The sequence below is a fragment of the Lissotriton helveticus genome, chromosome 4_1, assembly GCF_964261635.1.
Source record: "Lissotriton helveticus chromosome 4_1, aLisHel1.1, whole genome shotgun sequence".
Taxonomy (NCBI): Eukaryota; Metazoa; Chordata; class Amphibia; order Caudata; family Salamandridae; genus Lissotriton; species Lissotriton helveticus.
This window is the reverse complement of record NC_136063.1, coordinates 1,120,562,352-1,120,581,618: the sequence shown is the minus strand read 5'-3', so window position 1 is coordinate 1,120,581,618 and position 19,267 is coordinate 1,120,562,352.

Genomic DNA, 19,267 nt, shown 5'->3' with positions numbered 1-19,267 from the left:
ACGTTTTGGGCAAAATTCTCAACAAGTAATCCATCAATGCAATCCTTTATCCACAGTAATTGACCATATCACAAAAGTCCATTCAGAAAATCTTCTAAAATGTCCCAAAAATCAATTCTGCTATCCATGCCATCTATGTTTTGAACCTTCCATCTTTTAGAATAACCCAACACTTTCAAAATATTTTTAAAAGATTGCTTTCTTGAAACTTTTTTATTTTTTTTTATTTTTAATAAAGCCTTCTTTAAAAAAATAAGTTCTTAAACCAGAAGCGTCAAGAAAGCAATCAACCCGACATGGGCCTACAACTGCTACCTGCATAGGAATGAAAATGAGGGTTAAAACATTCAAAACATACCAAAAACTACTATCCTAGTTCTAACTACCTCATTCCTTTCTCCTTACAATAAACGGAGCCACGTAAAAGCTGTTTTACATATTTTTTAATGGGCCTTCCCGTGTGCGCAGCTCTTCTTTCCATCCAATCTTGATCGCAACGCTCCGCCAACTGTAGAAAGTTACATAAAACCGGCAACGTCATCTCTATTAGTAAAAATGAAAAAAGGATATTTTTTCCTATTGATTTCAATGGGAAACTGTGGGAAAACCTACAGACAAAAACACATTTCTTTTAGAGTACAGCACAGTTGCAATGTTGATTTTTTAAAAAATAATAATAACATTTAAGTTGACTGTCTTATATTTGTTTAAAGAAATAAACATTTTTTTAAATGTAGTTTGAGTTGTCTTTATTATTTAATATCTATATTTTATATTTTTAGTAATATTAAATAATTAACTACATTTACTCTGACTTAATCATGTTTACATATTATTAATTATTTTATTTTCTATGTTATTGATTTTTATTCTTTAACTATTATATAAAAATGTATTATAAATAAATACCCAAGTATTAACCTCTTCCATGCTCATAACGAGCTGAGCTCGGCATGAGCCACGGCGCTCCGGTGCCCATGACGAGCTCAGCTCGTCATGAGCCGTGGAATTCTCGCATGCGGGGATAATTCCCCTGCTGTGCTGAGCGCTCCACGGCAGGTAATGCACCTGTGACGAGCTGAGCTCGTCATGAGCACAGGAGCGCCGTGCCTCATGACGAGCCGCCTTTAGAAAACTAAGGGCCTAACATACTGTGGACCCTGAAAGGAGGGCTAAAAATGAAAAAGCAGGGGGGCGTGGCCAAGATGGTGGCAGAGTAGGACGTGCTTCTTAGTCCCTCTGGTGCCGCCTGGCATCTAGCGTTGTATATCACCCTACCTGGTGCCCATCCACGCCGCCGAAGGGGTGCTCCTGAGTCCTCTCGCTGTCCTGGTCCTGGCAGTACCTTTATTTTGGAGCTGAATGAGGGAGTTTCGATGTTTTGGAGCTGAGCGGCCCTGACGTCCCCTGGGCCTGGCCCGGCTCGTGGTGAGAGGATCCGAGGCCTGTATGCCGCGTTGTGGCGCATCCCGGGCTGTGTGCGGCCACCCCTGGTACCGGGGACTGCAAGGGACCTGTGTTGGCAGCAGCTGCAGAGTGGGGCAACTGCTGTTGGGCCCGGCGATGCGCTGGCCCACATATCGCGCTGAGGTCTGCTTCCAGAGAGGCTGGCGCTGCCTGTGAGCTCCCGCTGTGGGTACGGTGGTCGAGCGCCTCGGGCGGAGGTTGCCGGGCAACAGAGGTGAGGAGCGGAGGGGCAGCTGGCTGGAGGCGGGTGGGTCAGTCCACGGAGTGGGGCCCCGTGAGGCTAGTGATGAGTGCGGCCCCCCCTGGATGTGCCTGCCCATTGGGCTGCGCTAACTGGACCTTGCTACTTTTGGGGCCCGGCGGCGCCCTGACCTGGCCCGCGGATCGGCAGCCGGCGCATCGACGGGACCCTTCTCCCCCTGCTGGCTGGGGTGCCTAATGCTGCCTCTGCGAGGCCGGTGATTTGGTCCGCGGTCCAGGTGGTGGGCCTCGATGTTAGCGGCAAGTGCGGCCCCCGCTACCGGGCCGTGCTGTGGTAGTCTCTGCAGCACAGTTGAATCCTGATGTTCCGGGGCCCGTGGTGCTCCGCTTCGGCCCCCGGATTGGCGGGCAGTGCATCGGTGCATCAGTGGGGCCCTTCTCCTCTGCTGGTCGGAGCGCCCGGGGTGTGGCCGCCGTGGGACTGGTGTGGGGCCCCATATCTGCCCGCGTTTCGGCGGGCAGAGATTTCTCATGTTGGTGCTCCCCTGCTTGGCTTCTCCCAGCGTGCAGGGGGTGGGAGTGCATGGCGGGCTGATTGACTGCCTGGGTTGCGACCGCCGCTTTGGGCACAGAACGGGGGAGAGAGCACGGACAGGCCCCCAGAGTAACCCGTGAGAGGGCTTGTGGGCAGAGAAGGGGTGCGGTGTGCGGCCTGGTGACTGTCTGCCTGGGTTGCAGCTTTGGTGGTGTTCGAGAGGCCTGGGGCCTGGCTGCCTCCTTGTCTGAAGTGCCCCCCTGCCCTGCTAGCCTACGTCCTGTAACGACCTTTATGAGCCACATGGATGCCCTGGTTGGACGATTGACGCAGCCACCTTGGTGGCGGGGAAGTGAATGGGCAGCTGCCTGTGGAAGCCTTGTGCTGGGGTGGACTTTTGCAGTTGGCGGTCCTGAGGTCTGCTCCCCCGTGGCGCTGCCTGTGTGAGGAGCTTGTTGGATAGCGGGGGGGCTCGCTATCAGCCTGCGTATCGGCGGGTGGCGTTTTCCAGCGGTGGCCCGGGGCTGAGCTGAACAGGGAGGTGCCGGGTCTGCTGGAGCCTGGTTATGGCCCACTGGGCCCCTAGCGACGTTGCTATGTCGGCTACCAGGGGCAAGAAAGAGTAGCCCCTGAAGAACTCACTACAAAAGCTGGCGAGCCGGCCTGCCTCGTAATCGGATGCCCAGTTTGCGCAGCTTGAGGATGTTGATGCGCCAGCGACTAAGGCCTTTATGCTGGAGCTCTTTGCCGCCATCAAGGAAGACATCCTGGAACTCCGTTCTCAGCTCTCCTCAGATGTCCGAGAAATGCGGCGAGACGTTGACGCCCTTGGTGAGAGAGTGGTGACCCTAGAGGAGCACGGTCTAGGCACTGCCGAAGAGATCCATCAGCTCCAGCAAGATGTTCTCCGCTTGACGGAACTGAACCTGGACTTGCAGGCGCACACCGAAGATCTGGAAAACCGCTCGCGGAGGAACAACATCAGGATCCGAGCGGTCCCCTGGAAGGGAGAAGGAGATAGACTGCGGGAGTATGTGACGGAGTTGTTCAGACAGATCCTGGATGAGGGGGACGACTTTGACCTCCAACTGGATCCAGGTGCATCGCGTTGGCCTGCTGAGTGGGGCTAAGACTCCACCACCTGACATTTTAGTCAGCGTCCACGATTTCCAGATTAAGGAGCGGATCCTACGCAAAGCGCAAGCTCTCCCCTCGGTGCAGTTTCGTGGTCACCAACCTACCCTTTTTCAAGATTTGGCGGCCTCCACTCTCATCATGCATCGTAGTTTCAAGCCAATTACCATGTACTTACGGGAACAAGGCATCCCTTATTCGTGGGGGCATCTGTTCCGCATCATTTTCAAGTTCAAGGGTAAACTCCTGCAGCTTCGCTCTCTGGACGCAGTATATGAGACGCTGGGCTTGGAGAGGTCGGACACTCCAGCTGGACCAGCCGGGTCTCCCGCTCGGCGACACAGGCGCTCCACGGAATGGCAGAAAGTGGGGAGGTCGCCCCCGCTGGGGAGGCTGGACCTTTCTGCGAGTCTCTTGGAGAGAGAGGCAGCTGTCTCCTCGGTGCCATTGGTGAACGACAGTGAGAGTGCTCCTTGAACGCTGTTTGCTTGGCCCAGGCTGGGGCGCATGGCGGCATCGGAGGGGGGCCCTGAGGGTTAAAACTGTTATATCCGCTCTGCTTCTTGTCCTTAGTGGGAGGTGGTGCCCTGTATCAGGGTTGAGTAAGGTTCCGAATGGCGCCATGTTCCCCTTCCAGAGTGATTCTTCTGACGAACATTGGTCATCTCACAAGACTTCTTCTTCTGCTGTTCACCTTTTTTGTGGTTCTGTCTTGTGGGGAGGTTGGGGAGGGGTTTTGGGGAATGGGTTGTTTTAGGGGCTCCGCATCAGTTCTCTGGGGGGGTAGGTGGAGGATGGGGTGGCTGTGTGCTGCCGATGTGTCCGCCGGTGACCCGGTCTTAGATAAGCAAGCTGGTGATTTCGTCCCTCTTTGCAGAATATGGGTAGGGATCTGAAAATTGTTAGCTTGAATGTGTGAGGCCTAAATAGCCCTGTTAAGCACGCAGCCATCCTGTCTCTGTTGGAGAATGCAGAAGGTGATGTGTGTCTGTTGCAGGAGACCCACCTCCTCTCCAAAGATATTAAGTCGATGAAGGACAGGCGCTTCCCCGTGCAGTTATGGTCCTTAGGCCCGGCAAAGAAGCATGGGGTGGCTATCCTTTTTAGTGCTAGGGCTCACTGTAAGATCCTATCCCAAGTAGTTGATATTAGAGGACGATTCCTGGCGGTCCGGGTTCAATGGGGGGGACACACATTTGACAGTGGGCTCATTGTATGCACCAAACGAGAAGCAAGAGCCCTTCTTGAAGGTGGCTCTTTCCGAGGCGCTAGCTTCCCCAGATGTGTTTGTGCTGGTGGGGGTGACCTTAATGTAGTGAGGACTCGGGCTGGATAGATCTGCTGCGTGCTCACACCAAGCGGGGGCCTTCACGCAGGGAGGGAAGCAATGGTTACAAGACGGGTGGCTACATGATGTTTGGCGCACTCAGCATCACCTAGAGCGGGATTACACTATTATTCCGCAGCTCATAAAACTTATGCACGCTTAGATCACTTCTTGGCTACGACTTCTCTCCTGCCCCATTTGTCTGAGGCGGCTATTACCCCGCGCTCTCTGTCAGACCACGCCCTTATTTCTGTTCAACTTACCTGTAGTGGGCAGCGGCCACTGTCGTCTGGCTGGCGTCTTCAAGACTCTCTCCTCAGCTCGGAGTCTGCAGTCACTCGCATTAGGGATGCTATCACCCAATACTTCGCCACCAACTATAGGGATGTATGTCCTTGGGGTCCGTTTGGGAGGCCCTCAAGCTGTTGGTCCGAGGAGAGTTTATTGCGTTGTCTGCGACATATGCTCGGATACGTAGGGAGAAACGCACAGAGCTGGAGAGGGAGGTGGGTGACCTGGAGGCGATACATAAGAGGACGGGGGCCCCACGCGTATGGAGGGAGTTGGAAACAAAAAGACGCATGCTGAAACACCTTGATCTGGACCGGGCGGAATATGCCCTTTTGCGCTTGCACCATAAGTTTTATCTTATAGGGGACAGAGGGGGCCGGATGTTGGTGCACAGGTTGAGGGCACGAGCGCAGCGGTCAGCCGTCCAGTCCATTAGGGACTCTCAAGCGGTGGAACAGACTACCGATTCTCTTATTGTAGAATCCTTTAGGCGCTTTTACCAAACCTAATATTAATATATAGTCTATTTCATCCTGTGTGAGGCAGCTATCTTCCTTCTTTGTTGATGCTCACATCCAAGATAAGTTCATTTTACTTTGTCTGCTTTCATTTTAATGTATTTTGAAGCATGCGTGGATTAATATTGCAATGGATGGATTTGAAATGAGTGATACGTTTATCTGGAACTTTGTTTGTACTTAGATTTATTTATTTATAGAAGAAGTTAAGATTTATTTGTCTTTTTCAAATAAGTCATGTTGCTAATTGGCGAATTTCGCAGGTTGGATATTTTTATCATTATTTGTTGCTTAAGAATATGTCATTTCGTATTTAGTTTGAAGATCGATTAATACATTTAATTCTCTCTTGGTCGCATTTGGCTCTGTACGTGTGCTAAAGGCTGGGGGTTCATTGGAAACGAGCGTGCGTGCTCAACAACTTTAATGAGTATATGAGCGCGAGTGAAATAATCCTAGCGCAAGCTTTTTTCTTGCGCTCTAATCCTTCGTTGAATGCGAGTGAGGGTTTTGAGAGCAAGAGCCTTTTACGCACGCTCCAACTCTAAGTCTGTGTTCGATTTATTTTTAAACTGCAAACGCAAGGATCAAATAAATAAATAAGGAGTTTAAAGACTTAATATCGGCAAGGAGTAAGATAAGATTTGTCTTACCTACCATTCTTGAGAGATTGAACCCATTTGGCCGCCCTAGAGAGGTCACATGACGTGTCAGCCATCTTAGATTGGGCCTTTAGTGAATATTAACATTAATTTTAAGGTGACCACCTTTTGGGACTCGAGAGAGCTTGAGTTACCGTTTTTTACTACAGAGTTATTCCTGTCGGGGTCAAGAGTTGATTGTAGGTTTACAACGTCTGTGGCTGCAGCACCATTTAGCTTTTGTGAAAAAGTGATTTTGTTTGATAGGGTCTGTAGTGGTTTAGATTTGTGTATTTATTTAATCCTTTTGGGGAGACTGATTTTGTTTTAGGGATAGAGTTCTTTGGTGTGTTGGGTTAATCATTGTTCTAGGTTGTTTTGACATTAAAGTTGGAATACTTTTATATGAAAGATAATAGTTTGATTGACACTGGTTTAGTGATCAAGGTTCAGGAATGTGTAGATAAGGCAGTTTCTGCCTTAGCATCTCAGTTGGGTAAAAAACTGGAGGATTGCATGGAGAAATCGGAAGGGAGATTGGCTGAAAAGCCCAAGGAGTCTGTTGTAGAGGTGGCTGAAAACACCTCGTCTGCTGGAGGAGTAAGGAAGGTCTCCCAGAAGAGAAAACATCTTGAGAAGGAGAGAATTTCTAAGGCAAAGGAGGCCTTTAATCAGTGGGTCCCATCTAAACACGTTGCTCAGTACATTGAATATTGGATAAGGAGAGAAATGCCTAAGGATGTCAGGACACAACTCCGTTCGGAGTGTCCAAGACCCTCCATCTCTAATAAGGTGGCATATACGCCCGAACTTGATGGCAAGATGCTTACCTTCTTGTATAAATTAGGAAGGGACCTGAAAAGGGTTCTGGATAAAGGGCTAAAAGGGTGTCAAGATTGCCTTCTTGATGTGTTTGGGGCTTTGACCAAGATATTTGACCTCTGCGAAGAGGCTTATCTTCAAGAGACTGCTATTGACAGCCTTAAGTTAAGACAGTGGATTCAGAGAGCTGTCTGTTTATTGGGGAACGCTAATGCGTCTCTATGTATTGAGCGTAGGAAAAGCCTACTCATGAAAATCTATCCCAAATTGGCTGAGTTGGTTGGGAAAGAATCAGGCTTGGAAGCAAACAGTTTGTTATTTGACGAGGAATTTGTTAGAGAAATGGCTCGCTCTGCTGGGGCCTTTAATTTGATACAAAAGGTCCAGAAGGACATTAGAAAGGTTTTTTTTCTCAGCCAGGAGAATGCGGGGTCGATTCCCTGGCTGAGGCACTGGAATCTCACAGAGCAGCTCCTTCTCCCGTGGGTACAGACCCGGATCCTTTCAAGCAGGATACTATTCTCCTGCATTCTAGCCTCAAAGACAGAGAGGAAGAGGTTGATTTAGAGGAGAAAGAAGGACAAGAACCCAAGTTATGTTTGCTAAACAACCTTTTTCTATTCAAGTAAATTTGTGTGGCAGACTCACCCATTTTATAGACAGATGGAGGGAGATTACTTCCAATCCTTGGGTATTACAAATGGTAAGTGGTTATCAAATAGATTTTGTGGAGACTCCGGTTCAGCTGAGGCATCCTCCCCCTTAAGGTTTTCAAAAGAGGAACAAAGTTTAGTAGATCAGAAAGTTTTGGAATTAGAGAAAAGAATGTGCCATAGAGATTGCTTCAGATTCATCGCTAGGTTTTGTAAGCAATATATTTCTGGTGGAGAAAAAGGACAAGGGTATGAGACCGGCCATAAACCTGAAAGATTTTAACAGATGGGTGGAATACAACCACTCCAAGATGGAAGGTATTCACATGTTGAGGGACATTTTAAGAAAAGAGGACTGGTCGACCCATTTGGATCTAAAGGGCGCATATTGGGCCGTCCCAGTTTGTGAGGATCAGAGGGATCTTTTGAAGTTCCAGTGGAAGGGAACCATGTGGAGAGTCAAAAGCCTCGCCTTCGGTTTAACTTCAGCACCTTGGTGCTTTACAAAGGTAATGAAACCGATAACGGCTTGGTTGCAGATGAGGGGGATCAGGCTAATCATCTATTTAGACGATATCCTGATTACGATATCCTGATTATGGCACAGAGCAAGGAGTTAGCTCAAGAGCACACCACCTTTGTGGTTCATGTGATAGAGGACTTAGGTTTTGTAGTAAACAAAAAGAAGTCCTGTTTGAAGCCAAGTCAGGAGAATGTTTTCTTGGGTTTTCAGATCTGGACATTGGACTGTGTGTTGAGGTTACCGATGGAGAAGGGAAAGAAAATTTGCAAGCAAATAAAGAGATTGTTAGCAAGCGAATGGGTAACATTGAGGCAATTAGCAAGAGTCCTGGGTCTTCTTTCAGCTACCATTCAAGCTAATTTCCCAGGTCCCTTGCAATATCATGTGATCCAAAGGCTAAAGACTCTGTATTTGTGGAAAGGAGTGAGTTACTCTCAGAGGGTTCAGTTGGATTTGGAGACAAGAGAGGAGTTAAGGTGGTGGCTAAAAAATCTAGAGGCTTGGAATGGAAGGACGATTTTCAGAGCAAGCTCGGATGTAGTAATGGAGTCAGCTGCCAGTTTGCAGGAATGGGGAGCGAGATGTGGCTCTCTGGCAACTGGTGGGAAATGGACAGGTCAGAAGAAAAAAATGCACATCAATTATTTAGAATTGATGGCAGGCTTCTGTGTGATAAAGAGTTTTATCAAAGATCAGACGAAATGTTGCATTCTATTGAAAATGGACAACATTTCGGCTGTGAGATATGTAAATAAATTAGGGCAAACTCGCTCGAAGGCTCTTGCAGATTTACCGAAGGAGTTTTGACCTTACTGTTTGAGGATAAACATCATGATGCTTGCTCATTATCTTCCGGGGGGTCACAATTCAGTGGCAGACTGGAATCCGAGACAGTTGATGGATTACAGCGATTGGAGGTTGAACAGGGAGATGATTGATTGCTTAAGGCAGGAGATGGGGGTCTCTAGACTTGTTTGCAAACAGGGTGACTGCCCAGATCCACAGGTTCTTCAGTTGGAGGCCGGGTCCAGCAGCGGAAGCAGTAGATGCTTTTCTGCAGGTCTGGGGAATGTTTCGGAATTATGCTTTTCCCCCTTTGCATTAATTCGAAAGGTGCTTCTGAAAGTAAAATAGAACAGAGGCGAGTTAGTGTTAGTAGCTCCTTTCTGGACTTCACAAGTTTGGTTTCCAGACATTACGGAAATGCTGAATGCCGACCCGGTACTTCTTTCAGTTGTCCCAGAGTTGTTGACGAACCCGTCAGGAGAGTTTCACGAGATGGTTCTTCAAGGTCATTTAAGTTTGATGGCTTGGTTGGTTTCGGGAGAGCCTGGCAAGTGTCAGGATTATCATTGGAAGCTTCGAAACTCATTGAAAAGTCATGGGCACCTGGGACTTCAAAAGTATACAGAATGGCCTGGAAAAGATGGCTTTGTTGGAGTTCTGCGCAGGGTCTGGATCCCGTTTCAGCACCTGTGGTAGACGTTGTGAACTATTAGACACAATTTTTTCTTGAAGGCAAATCTTACAGTGCAGTTAACATTGCTAGGTCTGCCATCTCAGCTGGCCATGATTTAGTAGACAGTTTGCCAGTCGGTTAACAGGATGTGGTCAAGAGATTGTTAAGAAGTGTACGTTTAAAGACACAGCCAGGGGCAAAATATTCTTCCCTTTGGGACTTTGATCAAGTCCTTAAGGAGTTGCTGACTTGGAGCGAAAATTAGTTTTTAAACTTGAGGGATATTTCAGTGAAGTTCCTTATGTTGTTATGGTTGGTTTCTTTTAGAAGAGTTTTCGATGTTAGAGCTCTGAAGATTTCAGGTCCAAGCTTGGTACCTGAAGGGGTTTGTTTCAATATCTCTAAAAGGACCAAAACTATGTCTTGTACTATTTTTATCCTTATTTGGATTAATGCAGGAAGCTGTGTGTGGTTAGATGTTTGCGTGAGTATGAGAGAAAAATGGAATGTTTGAGGTACAGTGCAGGATCTCAAATGATTATTTCTTACAGACCCCCGCACAATGCAATGTCTGCACCTACCTTGGCTCATTAGGTCAGGGAGGTCATTAGAAGGGCAGGAATAGATTTATCTAAATTTAGAGCGCATTCCGCAAGGGGGGCTAAGGCTTCTAAGGCTCTCCTTTTGGGATGTGGTTTGCATGGCATCTTAGCTGCAGCAGATTGGTAATCAGATTCTGTAGTTAAGAAGTTCTATTTTAAGCATGTGGATTTGGCTGTTAGGAATATTATGGCAAGGCTTTAAACATGCATAATATTGGCCTCCGTGCCTTGCCATGAAATTCAGATTTTCCACAGTTAGGATGGGTAGAAAATCATGATTTCATTAGAGACACGGAAGCTGATATTATCCCACCCGTTAATTATTTGTTTGTGATTCTTTTCAGGAGGAGACTTCAAGAAGTAGCTGCCAGATGTGGATTTTGGACTTTATACGTTTTGAACATTTATAGATTCTTCTGTTAATTAGTTTATATTCACGATTCAGTGTGGCGGAGAGTCCGCAGCAAAAAATAAGGAAGATGACTTCCTCACACTGGATGAAATAGACTTTAGAATGGTAATTTACTATTCTTTTTAATTGTTTTGGAGTTGCTGCCGTGGGTTAGCAATTAAAGAAATGTGCATAATATCAGCCTCCGTGTCTTTAATAAAATCATGATTTTCTACCCATCCTAACTGTGGAAAATCTGAATTATGCATCACGACTTCCATGCTTCTTGGCAGCTGGTGCTGGTATGAGGCATTATAATGTCAGAACTCAACTTTAGCAACTAATCACAGCTGAGCAGCTACATCATATCATTATTACACGTAACATAAGATAGCTCAAGTCACATACAATAAGGAATTTATAGATAGGCTTTTATACATGATGTACAGGCTCCCTTGTATTATGTACGGGATAAAGAACCCCCTGCCGTACATAATTAGAATATTACAATTCACGGAGGAGCTCCATAACCATACAGGAAAACCAGGCTGAAGGCCAAGTTCCTTTATAAGGTTATGGAGATAACTTGTAATACCCATATCATGTACGCCATGGTTACTGTAGCCCAAATAATACATGGTCACACCACCACCCTTCCCACAAGCCACTTAAAATCTTGCTGCATAGCTCTTTCATATGAAAGAGCTAGTGTGTTTGAAAATATGAAGAATAAAAATAAAGCCTAATCACATCAAACCCCTTTTAGATATTTGTTGCAAATAGATATTCGAAACAGTTCAATACAAGTCAGTTGTTTTTTTAAATGAAAGCTGCAGTAGCTCGGAGTGTGTAGAAACATGCAGAAAGATTCCAGCTTTTCTCTATCTAATCAGTGCAAAACATAAACATGTTCTCTCTGCTTTACATTGTAATCTAAAAAATAGAGCAGAAGAAAGAAAAACAACGTTCCATTTCTGTTGCTTTAAACTGCTGCTTCAAATATGCTCTGTTACCTGACCTGCCTTTTACCTCAGCTGCTGGCGCTGGCTCCAGTTAACATTCTAAGTTGGATCGGTAACAAAGAAAAAAAACAAATAAAAGCATTTACAAAACACTGGGTACATGTAAGCAACACAGGAAGCGGTAGCAACTCAGGGGTTGGGTGGGGTAGGAGCAACATTGCGGGGGGAGGGAGGAGATGCAATAAATGAGAGAACAATGTAGAGCATGTAGGGGAGCACACAGGTGAGCACGCCACATGACGAGAACAGTGGTGGGGAGGAGAAGCAATGGGCGAGAGATGTGGGCATTGGTGGGGGCAAGCAATACAGAGGATTGGGTTGGGGTGGAGCAGCAATGGGCGAGAGAGCAACAATGAGCAGGCGGGGAAAACACATGGGTGAGAAAGCAACAGGGGGAGGATCACAAGGACTAGTGCAACATGGATGTGGGTGTGGCGAAGCACAGGAATGACACATAGCAACACACAGTGCTGCAGGAGAGAAGTGCATAAGGGAGACAGCTGAAAAACATGCACTCTCATTGTCTGCTTAACTGAAAAGACACAAGTAAAGCTTGAAAAGTAGGCATTGGAAGAAAAGAAAAGAGACAATCAAAAGTGTTGTAAAGAGGCAATGCTGTATGGAAAGGGCAAACATGTATTAACTCCATGAAATGGAAATTGTGTGACAAATACACATGGTGGAGCAAGGATCCAACCTATGAGGCGCGTGATGAAAAAAAAAAGACTGCAATTGTAAAACCTTCCAAAGAAGACTTGACGACTGTTCTCATAGAAACTACTGCAACCACCACTGCGGATAAGTGATACAGATGATAAGGCAAAAGATATCTTTAAATTTGACACAAAAATGTTCCTATTATATTGCATAAAAAGCAGAAGACTTGTCCGGGCATGTTATACGTGGACAGCATTACATGTGAATAGACAGGCTGGTTAATGTCACCTTTATATTATGTGACAAATAAACATGGTGCATCAAAAGATCAAACCTATGAGGTGCGTGGTGAAAAGGGGATTGCAATTATAGCACTGTCCAAAGAAAGATTTGGCATCAACATGCACAGAAACTACTGCAACCACCGCTGCAAATCAGGCAAACAAATATGAGGGCAAAAAGATACCTTCAACTCTGGCGCAAAAAAGATCCTTTTATATTTCTGAGAAAGCAGAAGAAGTGTCCAGGCATAATATATGTATACAGCATTGCGTTAAGACAAACAGGCTAGCTGAAAGCACCTTTATATTTCCTGATGAAAGCCTGCATATCTCCTGAAAATGGCATCATCAAAAATGTTGGTTCAGAAGAGATGAGGTAATACAAAAATGTATACATGCATAATGAAATTTACAGGAGCCCTCATAGAAATGCGATAATGGGGGTTTTCTAGAAAAAGGCGTTGGGAGCGTTTTTACTGTGGCATTTACTGCAGCTGAGGTGGAATAGGAGAAGCGCCGCCGCCTCGCATTCTATGCATTCCGCACTTAAGATGGCGGCCGCGATAACGCGTACCCGCCTCCGTGCGTCTTCTTTAAAACGCTGCCGATTAGAGATGCGCTGGTGACTGAAAATACACGAGTTCAGCGCCCGGTGCTATCATATTCCGGGTCCGCTGTTTGGTTGCGCGAGGAAGTATTGTTGAGCGCGTCTTCACGTCCTCAGCCCCAGAGCCTCACAAAATTGCTGCCATGCCGTCCGGGCGCCAAGACACGCCCCTTGGCACTTCTCTCTTGATGGGCAATCCCAGCATGAGAGGAGCATCTGGATTGACACAGGGGTGTCTGTGTATCAGGGAGCTGCAGAACACAGAGGCAGCAGATATGTCTTCTTCTCTTTTATTCTTAAACCCTGCGCTGCCTAAACACTATTCCATGATAGCATCCACCACTGGGGAAAGGGCAGGAATGCACTGCATTTAAGTCAATAGGGCACATTCCTGCCTTTTCCCTTTCTTTTGGTGCCCTTTAGGCAGCCTAACGCCAACGCAGGCACCCTTGCACCATGGTCTAAGGGTGCCTCTGTGGCATGCAGGATGGTTTTTATGCAGGAAGGGGCACCTTTCTGCACTAAAACACCCTCCTGAGGCATATTCCTCTTTTTATGTGTGCTGCAGAATGCAGTACGCATAGAAAGAAGAAGTAACGAGGAGAAATGAAGATACTTCTTCTCGCTACACCTCCCGTGGGATGGAGTATCTTTTTTGTGCATTCCCACTTTTACCAAATTTGGTAAATCTGGGAATGCATCAATATCCATGAGAGTTGCATGGGAACACCCATGCAACGCCCATGGAAAGCCTTGCCGGGGCAGAATAAGTAAACAGAGGGATTTGCACTGTGTTGCTTTACTCAAGATTAATTGAGCCACTCGGGGCCACGCAATATGGCCTAACAGGGCTTCATAAATTTCACTTGAGGTTTGCATCATGCATGTACCATGTTGCGTGGTGCAAACGCTACGCAAACCAGCTCGTACATAGGCCCCTTGTTGTATTGGCTGCTCTGTATGTGGCCTACGGGAAACATCCTTTATAACGCAACTTTTACAACGCACTACCATTACGACGCAGCTTTTACAACGCAAGTCATTACAACGAATTGCGCTGGAGGGCGCTCTAGGATAGGGAATAGTTTAATTACTATCCAACACCTTCCCTACTATCCACGGGGACTGGAGTTAGCGTTGTATAACCTGCGTCGTAATGACATGCTTTGTAAAAGCATGCGTTGTAGTGACATACATCCGTGGCCTACAGCAAAACACTACAGCACCAATTATTCCAATACAAGCCCATTACATGGGGTTTGACAGAGCAGCTGCTGTAGCGCCTCTGAGTGCAGCATGAAAAGCGGCGTGTCTTCTTTCAGGAACCATCAGAATTCAATTATGCAATCTGAGTCTACTAAAAAAACGCATCATTCCCACAGTGCTTCTCATAACAGTATTATACTATTATATATGCATTTGCCTTGTTCGTGAATAATGTTGGTTTCCCTACTCAGTAATAAGCATTAGAAAAGCATGCTAGCCTTGCATTTTCAAGCGCTGGGTATGTCAGTGATGTGTTATTTCACATTTTTCCTAAGGTGAGACAATATTACCTACATCTAATTTGCTGTCTTCACAGTATGCACATTTTTTCACGGGCATTAGTCACCATGAATCACAAACTGAAAAAGGAATTAAGCATTTTTTTGTATCGTTATTTGAACAAGATGAATAGGACTGGATATGCACTTTAACATTTTTCGCGACTGGAATGAGCTTATGAAATAAAAAAGACGAGTTGGCCTGTTATGTTTTTATTTTTAGTATATTTCATTATATTTCGCAGACCTACTTCTTCATTTAATTATGATCGATTTTACTGGACGAGCAAAATTACTTCCAAAGCATTTTGCCATTAGGCCAAACTAGGGAATCTCTTCTGCTCACAAGTGTTGGGTGAATCAGTCAGAGAAAAAAGAAGTTAGCAGACCTCGGCCTAGTTCCATAATAGGCGTTCAGGAGTATTCATGAATTAGACTCTGTTCCATCTAAAAATCACCAGCCTGGGGAATCGCCATTACAATGCAAGAAAATCCACTGTGCCAAACGATGTCAAAATATACCATCATTGGATCAGAATGTATACTCGAGACCCATGCGACATTCTAATAATGCCATTGCGTTCATATGTGCTATTCATGCACAGCACCCTTCATTACGAGAGTGCTCTTAGTTCCGAAGGGACCCTGATCCTGGTCCGATTGGAACAGTCCAGCCTGAACTGCCAACAGTAGCAGCTTCTACCAAATGGGTGTGGGGCGGGTAATTAAAAATACATTTTAAAAAACACTTACCTTGATGCGGTCGGCCCACTGGCCGGCCGCCACCACTCCTCCATTCTCTTCATGGCTTCTGTAGAAGCAGAAAGGACCCAGGCTGCCCTGAGCCAATCACATTGCTGCAATGAAGTTGTGATTGGTCTGAGAGCCGTGGTTTGGCACTCAGAGAGGGAATGGGAGACTGGGCATGTCTCCCCCCAGGCTGTAATGCAACCTGGGTGGAGAACATGGAAAGTGTGCATGACATTTTGGCTGGCCCCAGACAGCCAGCCAAATGTCATGCGCACTTACAAAGTGCCTACCACTCCCCCATCCTCTAAACAGGCCAGCCCCGCCCTGTCCCTAATCAACAGAGCCAGCAGCTTAAATAAAATATTAATGAATGGCTCTTGCGAACACCACAACACAGCCTAATCATAGTTATTTGTTGTTGCCACGGCCTGAAAATTTGATCAAGTGGAGCCTGCTGTGAAGGGTAAAGCATCTGGCAGCTTGCCCTAACATGTAAGGAACTGCTCCTTGGACTGCACAAGCACAGGGGGAGCCGTTGCGGGTAAGAGCTGATCAGTCACGCCTCTTAAGGCGGCTCACACTCCCGCAGTGCTGGATTAACAACTTGCCGTTTCCATTTCCTTGGGAGCCTGCTGTGAAAGGACGAGCTCTGACGGAGCCCGGGTGAAGCCCGGGCCAATGGCGGGCCCGTTCTGCACCCGTGAGTGCCAGCAAGAGGCAGGGCAGGGCTACCCCCCTTGATTTTATTTTTTGATATCCATGTTCAATCGTCTGTGAGTCAGTAAGCTTCCCCTCATCTTCCCTATCCTTTTCGTTGACTATTGACTTTGAATAGAGGTGGCCACCAACTTTTCCTCTTAGAATTTACAATTTTCTTATTGTTGCAATCTGTAACTATTGAGGAAAATCGATTTTGTTTTGTTTGCTCTTTGCGAAGAGCCTGTGATTGAACGAATGTAAAACTTTCTTCTTCCAAAAATTGTTTTAAGCAGATGAGATGAACAAAGTGTTTAAAAAAACAAGGAACACATTGAACATTTTAAGACTTTACCTATTATTAATAAAAGTATGGGAAAGCGAAAAGCTACGGAGGGTTTAGATAAGGGGAAATTGAGAAAAATAATTAAATGTGCAGGGGAGAATTGTACCATAGAAAAAAATTGACGACTTGTTAGAAGAAGTTGAGACACTATTGCATAGCAAATGTAAAGCATCCAGTAAGCAAAAGTCTAAAAGTACAGCCTTCTATAAGAAAAGCAAGGCTAACCCCTAAACAAACAACACTCTTGAACCAGGCAAAACATGTGCAACCATTAAAATTCCACCATCTAAAACAACCATTCTCCACCTAGATTCTGTGCAGATCATTGACAGAGACATACAAGCAATGCAGGACATAAATCGATTGATTACAGAGGGCTCATACTGTGATGAGGGGGAGTACACCAACAATAGCATGCTCAAACAAGTATCTTCCTCTAGCACTGTTAGATAATGATGCTACCCCAATTTAGGAATAATATTCAACAACATTATCTCTAATGGGAATAAGGGGAGGCGGGATACCGTGGAGGGGGCCAAATCTACAATAGGATGCTAAATGTCAATCACCAAGCTCCTAAAACAGTTAAACAAGGGTGATATCCCCGTAGACATGATGGGAATCTGGTGGAGAATGCCAAAGAGGCACCATACGAGGCGGGAACTGTTGCTAACAATAGGCAGGAGAGGAGGAAAGTAGGCATAGAGAGAGTGAATGCAGAACGAGAGCAGATATATTGAGCAAGCGATATGATTGGACATAATCATACTCATAGAAATAGAATGAATCCTAGCCATAATAGGGGGGGGCTCAATTTTCAATCAGGGACCATTATAAACAGAAACAGAGAAGATACATCACAGGCAACGCAGATGGCGGAATACCCAAACATCAGACACACTGTTTTCAGGCAGAGTAACGTTAATACTGAACCCAGCGGTAGACGGAGACCGGCGTACCACAACATTTTTATGATTAATCTACTGAAGGTAACTCTCCCTTCCTATAGGGAAGATATGGATACAATGAAGAATTAGGTCATACACTGGATTAGACACAATCGTGCCTTCCTTTCAGGGATACGTTCTGATATATTAAGAGTGGAAACATTATCAAGTAAAAGTGATCCCTTCCATGCAATATTACTTGTCCTTCATGACAAAAACTGATTGATGAATTAATTTCTATGGAACTAAGAGCACCCCTAAATTCGAGCTCCATTGTGAGATTTAAGCTAAATAGACCTACTGCAATGGAGGCAAGAGACAGTTAATGTATGTAGGCTCCAAAGAAACATATCATCGTACCGACACACAAAATGACTTGGAGGCAGTTGATTGACTGATGAAGCGGCAAACTACTAATGCTGAGAATGACCTGCACACTCAGACCCCTATATATATATACCTGGGAAAGAGAAAAGGCGCTTACAAATAGAAAACAGTTGCATAAAATCCCAAGAGCTGTCTCAAGCAAGCCCTGCAGCTATAGAACCTGATGCTATCCTGCCTAGTCTGTTACATATTGGGGAAGCATCTTAGAACATTAAAATGCGAGACTGCACGTTATTGATTCTGTTTGGTAGGAGGAGAAACTGTCCCGGATTACCTCCTGTTGTTGTTGCCTGCCCTAGGATTCTCCGCCCAAGGACACTTTGCAACTGCTAGCCGGACCCGCTACGCGAGTCCTGCGTCGCGCTCCCTGGACACTGTCTGCCTGCCTGCTTTGTTGACTGGTGTTGAGGCGCTGTGATGAGGAGAGGCGAGGGGGAGACAGGCAGCAGGGCTGCGAGCGATATTACAGGGACTCCGTCTCCCAGGAGTCCCTGTCTGACCAATTGTCTCCACCTGGTCCGCTCTCCCTGCCTGCCCCGCCCCCCGTCCACCCTTCATAGCACTCAGAGTTCACCGCTGCGCGGGAGCGCACAGGAACGTCCCGGGAGAAGACCGGGCCAAGAGCGGGCCCGTTTTAGCCCGTTAGAGACCGAGTGAGACCGGACCAGGCCACCCCTCTTGGCTCCCAGTTCTGTTCCATCAACATTGTTCTGTGCTTATTAGTTCTTTGGTGGGAACTTAGAAATAATGTCCACGCGAGAAAGTAGAAGCAGGGCTGCCAAAGGAGGGAAGCAGTTAAATGGGTCTCTCAACGACTTCATAACCAGGACTAACACTGCTATAGATGTAGAGATTAACAAAATGCAACAGAGAGTTTCTATGGAATTAGATGCAGCTAGAAGATTGTCCCAGGATCTTGCAATGACCAAGAAATCATCTTTAGGTCACATCGCATCTGCCAAAACCCCCGAGGGCTTGACTGGCCCAGCGTCAATTATGACGCTGGCGGATGTGCATCATACCTTGGACATAACTCCTCACATTCCAGTCCCTAATCTAGGGTTACTCCACCCATCCACCAACCTGACTTCATCCCTGGGTGTGGTGGATCCGGCACTGGGGACACCAACAGAGATAATTCCTAAGGGAAAGGGGGCGGGTGGGAGTAATTTGTGTGTTAGCAAAGAGGGTGCAATCCAAAAAAGGAAGCGTAACATTACATCTGCCTACACTAGGAAAAAGACTAAAGTAGCAAAGGCCCAGTATTTTAATGGCGGGAAGTCTATTGCAGGAGGTGGGGGTGGTATGCTATATCAGGTGCCTCCAAATGTTGAAAAAACTGTTTGAATGCTGATGAGGCTAATTTGGATGTAGTAGAAGGGGAGCAAGAGTCACTAATTGGAGCTGAGAATGGAGGGGTATCTGTGTGTGAGGTAGTGGGAAGAGATGAGGAATTTCTGAAAATT